General features: G+C 39.8%; 1 pseudogene; it reads left to right on the top strand.

Moving 5' to 3' along the window:
• The first annotated feature begins 7,134 nt into the window (after positions 1-7,134).
• Positions 7,135-8,254, top strand: LOC150012856 (exonuclease V-like; annotated as a pseudogene).
• Positions 8,255-13,525: the final 5,271 nt, after the last annotated feature.

Genomic DNA, 13,525 nt, shown 5'->3' with positions numbered 1-13,525 from the left:
AAGGTCCTAAACTTCACTTTGATTGAACTAAATTAGCTAAGTACCTGTCCATGAACTAATCACAGTAGCCAGAAAATTTATTTAGGCCTAGGTCAGAATCCATCCCTGAATCAATCACCGTGACAACTAATATGGGTTTGTGAAAACAGATCTAATGCTGATCTCCAGAGTTAAGGGATGGTAATACCACCCAAACTGTACTACAATGCTATATAATACAAAGAGCATGGGATGAATGTTGAGGAGGCAATGAAGTGTATGTACTGTAAGAAGCCATACCATAATCACAGGGTTGCTTTGTGAACCTAGAATCAGAAGAAACCCAGATATACAAATGTTTAATGGCATCAAGATAAATAGCAGGATTTACCCAACTCTCTATAGAAATTTCCTTGCCAAGGGTCCTAGAAAGTGACTGGCTACCTTCTCAATGTGCCTTGAAAATGAATAGGACAAAAATACGAATACTGTATGATTCTGCTTACATTAAGTACCTAGAGTAGTCAAATTATAGAGACAGAAGGTAGAATGGTGTTTGCCATGGGCTGGGAAGAGTGAGGATGGGGAGTTATTATTTAAGGGGTACAGAATTTTAGTTTTTCAAAATGAAAAGGATTCTGGGGATGGTGGGGGACAGTTGCGCAACAATATGACTGTACTTAATACTGAACTATACAGTTAAAAATGGCAAATATGGTGAATTTTATGTGTATTTTACCACAATTTTTGAAAAAAAGAATGAATGGGTCAATCAGATGAGGTAAGAGTATATCCTGCAGGTCTTGGGGCTGACTTTAGGTATCTCTACTCTAAAGTGCTATGTGCTTGTGTTTTAGTCAAATTATGAATGAACAAGCACTATCTTTTTCTGTTGCAGAAGAGATAGGGTTGAACACCACAACAAACACAATGAATTGTCAACATTTGGACTCAAGGAACAGGATAGAGTATCTGGCTGTCCCAGAGCTTACGCTGAGTATGTCCTGCTTACACCGGCACAGCTGGAGACAATTTAAACTGGGCTTCAGGAGAGAGCCCCTCTAGTGCCCTGCCACTCATATATTTAGAGCTGGGAGATGACAGCGATACATGGTCCTGGTTGCTCTGAAAACAAGGCACAGCAAAAAAATGTCCTATTTTCAGGGTTCATCTTCTGGGAGGTTTGCACTGTGCCAGCCAGTAGAACTTCGGCTCTCTCTGCAGGGCCAGCTCATTACTGGGCTACCTGAGAGGAAGTTGCTGGAGGCATCCCATAGAGAAACTGGCTTGTCTCTCCTCCTCATCTGACATCCCAGCGCTTGGAGGAAGCTTCACTGTGGTCCCTAAGAACTGATTGAAAATACTGCTTGTGCTTCAGAAAAAAAAACCCAGTGAGACAGAGGAAAATGCATCATTGGTGGCAAAAGTAGCACTTCCAGGGGCCTGGGAAAAGAGCTGGTGGAGTTAGAGCAGCTAGAGGATGCAGGGAGTATGCTGAGTGTGAGTGCCTGAAAGGCTTATAAGCCACACAAAAGTGTGGCCTGGCTTTAGTCATCTTAGCATGAGGAGCAGTGCTCCGTAGAGCTCTGTACTATGGTTACTTTGAGTGCCTTACACCATGAATATCTAATAATTGAACTCTAAAATTCCACACGCTCAGTTAATATGGCTCAATAGCAACCATAGATATTCTTTCCAAAGAATGTTTCTACTGTTTATAACTAAAGGATAAATATTTCACTGACTTCTTAATAATTCTTATAGACTTCAATTTCCCATCATCTGTTGGTGAATTAGCATTTCTGAAGGAGTGAGTTCCCAGAGAGATGCAAAACATCAGCTACTAATGACTTAGTATTTTATTTAGGCTTTGTAGTGAGTGAGAAGCTTAATACACCTGTTCTTCATGTGATTATATATTATTGTTTGTGATATGGTAACAATATTTGAGAATATATTAAGTACAGGATATTGTGGTAAATACTGTATATACATCAGCCCCTCTAACCCTTTAAACACTATAAGGTCATTATCATTCCCACTTTATAAACAACAAAATCAAAGCTTAAAGTTTAGCAACTTGTCCAGGATCACACAGTTAAGAAATGGTAGATCTGTGATTCAAACTCAGATCTGTCTGAGCCAAACCAAACAAACAAACAAAGCCTTTTCTTAATCATCATGGCTAAATAGGCCTAGATATTTATTTGTTGGAGCAATGAACTTTGGTGGGCATTCTGTACTTTGAGTACTCAAGAGGCACCGAGACAAAGCTAGATGTTGAAAAAAACATACAATTTATCCTGTAGGCAAAATAGACGCCAAAACTTGAAGTTCCATAATATGCACTGTGACTGGTGATAGGCTGTCCCATCAGGAGAGGAAATGGAAACTGTATTCCTGAGTAATGCTGAGTTCCCTTGTTTCCTTCAAAGGACTGCTGCTTGAATAGCATAGAGGCTGAGCAGGGATTAGCAGACCTAGATTCAAATTTAAATTCTACCACTTAATAGCTGGTTACTTATTTCCCTGAGCCTAATTTTTATCATCTGTAAAAATGGAAATCATAATAACATAAAATTATTAGCTTCCTTCTATATGAGCCACTTGAATAAGCATGTCAGTGTGGTTTTAGTATTTATTTCTCTAAGGACTATACCTTCTCTGGCAAATTATCTGTTGAAATCTTTCACCGATTTAAAAAAATTAGGTTGTTAGTCTTCTTAGTATTAATTTTGAGAGTTTTTAAGAAATAAATTCTGGATACAAATCAAGTGTCGGTGAGGATATGGAACAAGTGGGACTCTCATACTTTGCTGGTAATAATGTAAAATGGTACAAGCCCTTTGGAAACTGCTTGGCAGTTTCTGAAAAAGTTAAATATACACCTACCATATGACCCAGCCATTCCGTTCTTAGGTTTTTACCCAAGAGAAATAAAAACATATTTTCTTAAAAAAAAGACTTGCATATGAATTTTCATAGCAGCTTTGTTTTAATAGCCCCAAACAAGAAACAACCCAAATGTTCATGAAGAAGTAAATGGATAAACTGTGTTATATCCATACAATGAAGTACTGATACATGCTACAACATGGATGAATCTCAAAATAATTATGCTAAGTGAAAGAAGTCAAACAAGAAAAAATACATAATCCTGGCTGATGTGGCTCAGTGGACTCAGTGCCAGCCTGTGAACCAAAGGGTGGCCGGTTCGATTTCCAGTCAGGGCACATGCCTGGGTTGCAGGCCAAGTCCCCAGTTGGGGGCATCCAAGAGGTAACTACACATTGATGTTCTCTCCCTTTCTTTCTCCCTTCCTTACCCTCTCTCTAAAAATAAATAAAATATGTTTTAAAAAGCAAGAATATATATAGTATAATGCCATTTATATACAGTTCTAGAAAGTGCAAAGTGATAGTGACAGAAGCAAGTCAGTGATTGCCTAGGGACAGGCAGAAGGTGTACAAGGGCACAAGGAAATTTTCAGAGATGAGGGCTGTTGTTTTCCTCATGGTGGTAGTTTTTGAGAGAGAGAGAGAGAGAATAAATGTATCGATTGGTAAAATCTAAATATGTGCAGTTGCTAGCTCCCAGCATTTTCCTTGCCCTGGGAATTGCCCCTGATATACAGGAGGGGCCTCAGCAGTCAGGCCTGTACCACATGACCCTGCCTTCCTGGCCAGAGCTGGTTCATCTGATGGCACAAATAAGTTCAGTGTTCTAGAGAAAAGCTCCATATTCTTATGCTTCTGAGGTCCTTGACATTGCCCAGCTCTAGCCTATATCCAAAGGTGGTTGTTTTAATTCTTAGATTTCAGGACATGAGTGTTCTCTCAATAAAGTCCTTTTATGTTAGCTAGCTGGAGTCGGTTTATGCCGTCTGCCACCCTGAAGAAGAAATGAAATGGAGATGTAACTCATTGCATTGATATTTGTTATGCTTTCTATTACAGATGGCCACAACACTATTTTGAAAAATAGAGTGTTCAACCTGCTCCGTGAGTCATTCATCCATCCTACATTTAACAAACTTTTGTCTGATAACACACTATGTGTCAGGCATTGTAACTGACATTGTCACATCTTGTTCAAATTATAAAACAACATGTATAATATCCTCATGTCCACAGTTGAGAACCTTAAGTTCAGAGGGGCTCAGTGACTTGCTTAAAGTCAGAGTCCCTAGTAGTATCGGATCCTACCTATTAGGATTTGAGTCCAGGCCTGCCTAACTTCAGAAGTCACACTTTTTCTGTCATTCACGCTCTGTTCCTGGGTAGTAGTAAGCCCCAACATCAACAGTGAGCTCTCTCTCAGAGTCTAGAGGTTGTGGTCTGCAGCTTGGGGAGCCAGAAGTGCCAACAATAGTGGAAGCTCAGGGACTTGGCCCTGCGGGACTTAATGTCCTGGGAACAGATGAATTATCTAGTCTAGAAGGCAGGGACAATCAGGGGATCCTTTTTCCCTGGTGTTGATACCTGTTACCTAGTAATGAAACTGATTCCTCAGTGACAAATGAGCAGCAAACTCCTAAAAATAAAAACGGTAAATATAGTCACAGGAAATGCTCAAGCAAAGATACCCTTGGCCACAAATTAAAAGGGAATGGGGCTAGACATGCTGACAGTATGGTTCAGTTGGCTGGGCATCATCCCACAAAGCAAAGAATCGCTGGTTTGATTCCTGGTCAGGGTACATGCATAGGTAGCAGGATCAGTCACATCAACGTTTCTCTCCAGTTCTTTCTCTCTCCCTTCCCCTCTCTCTAAAAATAAATAAATAAATAAAATATATTTTTCTAAAAGGTAATGGGGCTGGAATATTCTTCCTGATAACTCATTGCAACGTTGAACACTTATGAAAAGCTCACACTGAAGCGGCGTTTTTACATGGCTGCTGAAATGCCCTTAGTAATTTCGGTCACACTGGCTTATGTTAAAGCTAGAGACAGACCTCACGCTGCTTTCTTGTCCTCAGGGAATAAGTCTACCAGAGCAGGGGGGAGACTTTCACTTTCAATTTTACAGAATTCAGTATAGTTTAAGTGTGTTACTAGAGAATTAGAAATTATAATAAAAGGGGAAAAGCCCATTGATCTTTACCTTATATATTCTTCCTTGTGATCAGCTTATAGAATTATGAAAACTTCCCAGAGTTCATGTGCACTTAAAATATCACAGTGTTGTCTGTAAGAAGAAAAATGGAAACAGGCATTCAATAATCTGGTAATGTTAGCTTAAACTATATCCATGTGATAAAAATTCTGTGCACATTAAACATTTCAGACACTAATTAATAGAGCAGGCTAATATTTATTTGTTCAATGCTGAAAATAGAGTACAAGAATAGGTGTGCAGTCTGAATCTAAAGTGTGTATGATGTGTGTCTGAGTGTGTTAGGAACAGCATATACCAAGATAGTAAGAGCAGTGATATCTGAGAATGAGCAGAAAAACTGTTTCCCTCTTACTTTTATGTCTCACCCATTATTAAAGTGCATGTGGGCTAAATACAATGTGGCATTCCAGGCTGGATCCTCGAAGAGCAAAAATAATGGAAACACCTGGAATATCTGAAAAAGGTCTATGGATTAGTTAATAGTAATGTACCAATGGTATTATCTTAGTCTGATCATTGCACCACGGTTATGTAACCCAATATTAGGGGAAGCTGAGAATTTATTATGGGAACTCTCTGTACTAACACTGCAACTCTTCTAAAATATAAAATTATTTTTCAAGATAAAAATGTTTTTAAAAATACATGTATGGCAAGCCACATTAGAAACCATAATGGCAAAAATGCCATTATGCTTTGGTTGTTAGGGCTGCATAATTTAGCATGTAGAAACTCTTTTACTTTCCAGATGCATCTTGTTCTTCCTCGTATATTGTGACTTCTTATGGACCAGAGAGATCCTGGGCTTCTCTGGTATCCCCCAGATGTGGCACTTCGACCAGTGCTGGGCTAAGGATGACAATCAAAATCAACAATTCATTGATTGGTTAACTTGCCCTGAGAAAGAAGACATTAAACGACACACCAAAAAATCCATTATTATATTGCTGCTCTCCTTTTTGCAAGTGTTTATAGCTCATTTTCAAATGCATTTTAGAAGAATGATAAAATATATTAACACATTAGTAAGTTTAAACCATAAGAAATTGCAGTTTTAGGCCAAATATGTCAAATATTTGCACTCATATGGTTCACCTTAAATAATTGGTATTTTAATCATCAAGGGAGGGCGTCAGAGGCAATGCTTTACATGTAACAGGATACACTTTACTGCAATTATCATCTCCATGGGTTCCTCTACTCTAAAGTTTGCTATTTTGCACTCTTAGCTCATGCAGTTTCTTCTTCCCCAAAATCTGCATAAGCAATAAAGTTCTACCTGGTGATATGGGACTAATTTCCAAAACACCAATTAAAAAACCATATGTCATGGCACACTGATGCGTCTTGATCGATTATGAGATGTATAGCAAGTAATTCCTTACTATTTAAAAAATGTAATTATTTTATCTTCTGTTTTTTTTAATATAAATTAGAACAGATTCAAGGTGATCCCAACACGGGTTCTCACGTGGGAAAGAAGACAGTTCAGGAGCAGTCAGGGCTCTGAGACCCACATGCAGCGCTGGGTGTGTCCACAGCACGTGCCCACCGAGTTTCAGCCTGTGTGCAGCTGCAGACAAAGGCAGGTAGAGAGCCATTGTTAAAAGCGTTCAGCAACTGCTCCATTGTCTGAATTCAGAATACAAGAATCTCTTTATGTAATTACACATAAGAAATGTATTTGAAAGGTAGATGTGGCCTGGTCTCACGGCAGTTTTATGTGAAGCCTGGAACGAAAGGGCTGCTGCGTAACCTGCTCTAACTGGTCAGGAGTAGAGTCTGGGAGCCAGGTGGAGTCCAGGCTTCACAGGAGAATCCGAGGGAGTGGGAAATGGATCACGTACCTACATCCTGGGTATGAGGAAAATGAAAAAGTCACGGAGGATTTGCCCCTGGAGAGAGGCAAGCATTACGTAGGACCTGGGGTGGGCTACAGTTTGTGCCCTGTGAATCAGAGAGAAAGAAACACCACAAAGTGAGGGACTGGTCAGCTTCTGTCACTTCAGGGCCCGGCCTAGTCCAGAGCTGCGCCATGGCAGGGACCGCGGAAGAGGAGACAGTGTCCACAGAGGCCTCAGAATTTTCAGACTTGAGTAACTCAGAGTTTCTGGATCCAGAAGACACCCAAGAGTTGAATGCTTCACTTAGCAAGCCTGGCCCTTCTTCTGAACCCCCTGGGAAAGATGGCAAGCTCATAAGTTTACCAAAGTGGAAAGGAGGATTTGATGCCTCATCACCCATAAAGCGATTCCACTTAAATATTTGTACGTGACTGACTTGTCTACCTAAAACTGGTGTGAACAGCAAATGGTATATGGGAAGGAGCTTCCTGGTTTCTTGGCATGTGAGAAGGCAGTTATTTTGGACACTAGTGCCGGTATCCACCTAGCTAGAGAACTGGAATTTCATGATTTTGTGACTGTCCCAATTGCCAGTAAAAAAGATGCTTGGGCAGTTAAGTTTCTGCAAATGTTATCAACGATTCCTACCCTGCAGGCAGAAGGGCTCATCGGAGTATCAGCATTTGGAGAAGTGGAGGGAAGTGATTGATGAGCTAGCTGCAGTATATAGCCAAGAGGGAACTAGAACTGGTTGAACTCAAGACACACAGATGCCCTATGCTCCCTCTGGAAGCTCAGAAAACAAAAAAGACTATTTTCAAATCAGCCTATACAACTGTATCTTTGATGCCACGGTACCAGGGAAAGTGACCGCTGCTAGCCTAATCCACTCTGCAAAATTGCATCCAGAAAAGCCATGGAAACATTCAGTGCTGAAGCATGCCCAGCAAGGGCATGATGTCCTTGGGTGACCTCACGGAGCTGGTCTTCTTGCCTCTAACACTATCCGACCTTCTAGTCATTGATATTCTGAAGACTGAGTATATCCATCAAGAGACTGCCCCCTTCTTGGGTTCAGAGATTGTGTCTTTTGAAGAGAAGGAGCTGAGAAACAAAGTGCAGCACTATAAGGCCTACAGGGTGGACCGCAAAGAGCCTCAAGTGTTTGATGTGGAGGAGGCTTGGAAATGCCGGATATGCAGCTATGCAGGTATATGTGAGTGGAGGAAGCGTGGTGGGGCACACAGCTCCATGCCAGAACCCCACACCAAAAAGCCAAATGAACAGAAAGTATGCCTTAAGAAACTCTGATCCTTCCTGCTCCTGATACACTCCACAGAGTAAAAGAGGACCAGTCTCTGAGCCTGGCTTTCATCACAGTGTTACTTTGGTTCTTTTCATATTTTCTCAACCTCTAACCACTCAAATCTAGGTCCAAGGGTTGGGTGAGTGGGAGAGATCTAGGATTTTACTGTACCTGGAGCTTTGCCATAGATTGCCAAGAAGACAGATGCTCATTGTGGCTGAAGCAAAGCAATCATTGCTTTCCTGAGAAGACTTTCATTTCTGTTAAGTCTCTTCCCTATTTTTCTCAGTCAAGGCTTTCTGCATTTTATATAATAAAATAAAATGAAACATTGTCCAGGTCGGGTTAAAAAAAAAGAAAAAAAGGTCTATGCAACCTGATATCTGTAAGGATATCTCTGGGGTTATAGCCACATTCACTTAAAACAGTGCTTTCCATTAGGGCATGCTTTTCTTTAAAAAATGCAATCTCATAATTTACTCATTTACACAAAAATTCTGCCCAAGTGCCTACAGTGTGTAAGGAAGCAGTGACTACTGCAATTAATAAGACAGGTGTTGTCCCTACCGTTGGCAGCCGTCCGTCTCGAGAGACGATGGTGTAGCTTCTTAAAGAGTCTATCTGCACCGCCGAGAATGGCTGTGCAGTCCGACTCGGGAGTGACACGGTATCTGTCTCCTCCCGTGTTGAATCGACATCTTGCGATGACGCTGGAGTGTCCTCTCCAGTGAAGCTGAAGCTACAGAGCCTGGGCAGGGTGATATGGAGGGTCTGCTGTTGCCCATGCAGCAGAACCCCCCTCTCTTCGCAGCTGAAGGGTCCAAGGGAAAGACGGAGTCAATACAGCTTGGCTTCAGGTGCGCCGCAGGAGTTGCCGGTGTTGACTACAACGTCAAACCGCCTTAGGGACTCCGGCTCCGGATTTTCTGTCGGGGTTTACTCCCTTAGCCTTTCCCCTGAAGAGGTATGCCGCAAGGCAGCGGAGGTTTTTTGGAGTCAGAGTTTTCCTTCTCTGATGTGCCCTGACTGGAAGATCGAACCAGCAACACTTAGCTCGCAGGCCGACGCTCAATCCACTGAGCCAAACCAGCCAGGGGCTGTTGTCCCTACACACACAAAATTATAATAGTTGTGGGATAAACAATAAGACAAACACTAAATAAAGAATTACGAAGAGTGCAAAAGGCCTGAAATAAGTGAATAGGGCCTGGGTGAGGGGAGCTTGCTTATACAGGGAGAGCAAGAAAGGAGTCTCTGACGCACTTACATTGAAGGGGGGAACTACTGGGTCAGAAGGGGACAGTCACGCAAAGAACAGGGAGACAGATGGTGCAGGAGGCAAACAAAAGTTCTTGAAATTAGAAAATAAAAACGTGAACTGGCACGCATTTGCAGAACCATGTGACTTCTCTCTGGTAGTGCTCAGCAGCCCAGGTACAGAACAGAGGAGGCAATTTGGATTGATACAGAATTGGGAATTGGCAGTCAGTGTCGCTGAGGGTCTCGGGGTGTGTGTGTGTGTGTGTGTGTGTGTGAAAATGTTAACATTCTGCAAGAGAGCAGAGACCCTCACTTTACCTAAGCAGAACTTTTTTCCTTTTACTGTTGTGCCATCCTAGCAAAAATCTGAATGTTTCTGATCCACCACAGAGATATGGAGACACCCAGAACTGTTGAGCAGGTTTCACTAAAATCCAGACATTTCTGGACTAGAAGGAAAAATTCACATCACTTCTTACAAGACAGTCACCAGCTATTTATCAACCAATACAGCCTAATGCAGCACATTTTTCAGTACTTTTCTATAATTCCATCCCCCCACTCAGGAAATATTGCACAATCTGTGATAACTTGTTATGTTCCATGTATTTTCTACCATTAACATAAATCAAGCTTTTGTGTTTGTAATTTATGTTTCAGCACATAAAGGATACCTTGATAGTTATTTTAAATATAAATCAAATCAAAATTTTCTTAATAAAATATTAGTAATGTCATCAGACCTCTGATTTATTTAAAGATGTCTAACATTCCCAATCTCCATGTATTTCAAGTTTTTAGGAAGAAAAATGGTTAGCTGAAGCATCCTGCTTTTATTTTTATTCTGTCCTTTAGGAGATTACATCTCAACTCCAAACCATTTTTAATAATAAGATATATAATTTTTAACTGTTGATATATTTTTTAAAATAAATATGATCAAAATTAATTCATGCACTCCCAGATATTCTCAAATAATGGATTAGTCTGCAAAGCACATTTGATTTAAGACTGATACTGAAGCCCTTTTATTTTAGCTTCATCCATATATACAGAAATTTACTCCTTGTTTGCTTAAAAGCCATAAATGCACTTGCAATAGAAGGAAATGAATGTGGACTGAACACTACTGGGTAGCACATACTAATTACTGATCTTACAAATTGTATATATTCACAGGGAATGACTAGGATATAGCAAATTAACATGGTAGAACCAAGAGAAAATGGTGTCCACTTATTACAGAAAGGTTCCTTTTAAAAACAGAATGCCAGCAGATAAGAATTAAATAAATGAAAAATAAAGAAAGACAACAAGAGGAAACTTTTGAAGGTGATGAATAAGGTTAAGGCATAAATTATGGAGCTGGTTTCACTAGTGTATACTTAGTTCCAAACTCATCAAGTTTTATGCATTAAATAAAATTATGCAGAAAGCTCTATGTCAATGTCAATCATAACTCAATATTAAGTGGTGTTAAAAAACAAGAAAAACAATTAAATAAATGGAAAACACTGAAAGAGAAAAAACTAAATTCAGATAAGCTTACAGAAGAGGAATGAAGTTATGTCCATTCAAGGTCTCAAGTTAGAAACTGATTCTCCATTTTAGGTGCCTCCTTATTTATATTTGCTATCTGAATGCCTGAAGGGCAAAAGATTTATTGCTGATCTTAGAAATAATTACCAACATTCTTCATTTACTACCTGAAGAATTTTTGTCCTCTCTGCATTGGTGGATATATATAATTTAGATGCTGATGAAAACTCAGGCAAAATAACAGAATGGAGCGAGTCACTGTTTTTACAATTTCAGAATGGTCAGCAAAAGAATTCATCATAGTCTGGCATCATTTGGGAGGAATTTAACATGTTGATATCTTCAGCATTTGCCAAATAATAGTATTAAGTAGCAATGTTGAACATCAAAGTAACATTTATTGTGAAATGAGAAATAATCCACAATAGAAAGATTTAAAAAATACAAAATAAAAGTAGGTCATTCCTGCTCAGCATTGACTAAACATAATAAAGCATAGAATTGAAGGACAAAACTTAACTAAGTTCAGGTACTAAGTAGCCAAGTGAGCTAGAAAAATACAGGAGCTTCAGTTCCATTGTGTACAAGGAAAGAGGATTAAACACTACAATTTTTTAGGTCCTCTTTTAGCTATGAAGTTCTATGACTGACTCTAAGAGCCACTATACTGTTGCCTCCCATGGAGTACAGATTCTTATATATTTATTTTCAACTTTTAAGTATGCTTACCTGACAGATTACTGGCTAGTCTAAAAAAGCCCACTACATTTCCTAGCCTAGGTCTTGCTACTCCTGAGATATACTGTACTGAGCAATAATATTGAAAGCAATCTTTAAATTTTTTTGTATAAACTCAAGCCTGAAGCAACATCCTTCTTTCAATTTCAGTTCTATTCCTTACATGACTTGTTCTGAAGTAGAAGTTGTTAGATGCTGTTCTCTCCTTTATGGTAGTTCAATGCTATACTGCACACACATCCCATTATCTATACTCTCTGCACATACATTACATAAATTATCAGGAGTAATAAGAACCATATGGTCAAAGAACAAATAGTGCAAACAGTGCAGTTTACCAGTGTCAATTTTAAAACCTCTAAATATTTTAAAGGAATTGCTCACTATTCCCAAAGAGGCTACCTGTGGACAATAAGGAAAAAAATAACAGTATTCTCAGTCATACCTAACACATGGCAAAGCCATTCCTTAGGAAAAATAAGGAAGAAAAATGGTTACCACTTAAGCTTAAACTGGGCAAAAATCAAGTTGCCAAAACTAATTTCAAACAGAGATTTATAGCATTAGACGGTATAATGCCAAGTTTCATTTTTTCTATTTTCAGATTTGCATTTTCTGTGACTGACCTTCCAGTGAGGTTGCCTATACCCGCAATAGTAATGAATAAAACAAATGAACGACCAGAAGCTAAAAGAATGAGGAAAATCTCTGTATTCCTACAGCTTTAAGTCAAAATTCAAAGTTGCTATTTCATAGCCTATCCAATAAAATAAAAAAGAGAAATTCAGGGACTTGAATTTAGTCCCCAAAGAAAAGCCATCCCATTAAATCAAGAACTTCACAACCCTCCTCTCTCTGAAGCTATTGTCAGGAGCCTTTTCCACCCATGTTCCCATTAACATGATAGCATAGCTGCCTCTGGCATACATCTGAAAAATGTAATAGCAGTTTGATCTAGCATTTCCAGTTGCAGGGATGATAGAGAAGGTTGCAGTGGGGCCTTACACCTTCTTGTCCAGTAATGCTGGAGCTTTACCTATAAAGCTGTACTGGGTTGTGAAGATATAGTGGGTTGAAATAGTTAGGCAATCCAGGAGGTGGAAGATCTGACTTTACCTAATGATCTAAAGGGAAGGCCCAGGAAGCCTTGCAATTCCCTGGGACCAGAGAGAAAGGAGAATTGTGCTCTCTCTCCCAATTCCTGGGACTTTGAGTACTATGTAGCCCTGAACAGAAGCCTCAAACACACCATCTAAAAAACAAGGAGTGTGTTATAGGGAGATGGGAAGGTACCCCACTCCCCTGCTCTAGTCATGGTTCCCTCACTATATCCAGAGATTCAGTGTCATGAAACCAGACTCATTAGAACTTACTGCTTTCTGATGGTTTTCCACACCAACACTCAAGAGACGTGAAACCTCATTTAAACTACCCTCAAAGAGTACAGAGGCCAAAAAATGGGTCTGTGTTTCAGCCTTTCTCTGACCTATAAACGCATCAATCTGATAATCATGCCTGATCCATTTGAATTTAACTTGTGAACCATAACATTCAATGTCTAAGGTTGTGGCATCCTAGCTCAATTCTCAATTATTTCTCTTTCAAATTCAAGTTTTTGGGGGTCTCCCACAGCTTTCAAAAGTATTTTGAGCAATTCCTACTTTTCTACCAAGGTTGAAGGGGCTAGAAGGAAATTGGTTAACGTTAACACAGCGTACCATACCCAGAAGGGCAGAAGA

Source organism: Furipterus horrens, unplaced genomic scaffold (assembly GCF_987537825.1).
Source record: "Furipterus horrens unplaced genomic scaffold, mFurHor1.1.pri manual_scaffold_4, whole genome shotgun sequence".
NCBI lineage: Eukaryota > Metazoa > Chordata > Mammalia > Chiroptera > Furipteridae > Furipterus > Furipterus horrens.
The sequence above is the reverse complement of the archived record's forward strand: the minus strand, read 5'-3'. Positions and strand labels throughout refer to the sequence as shown.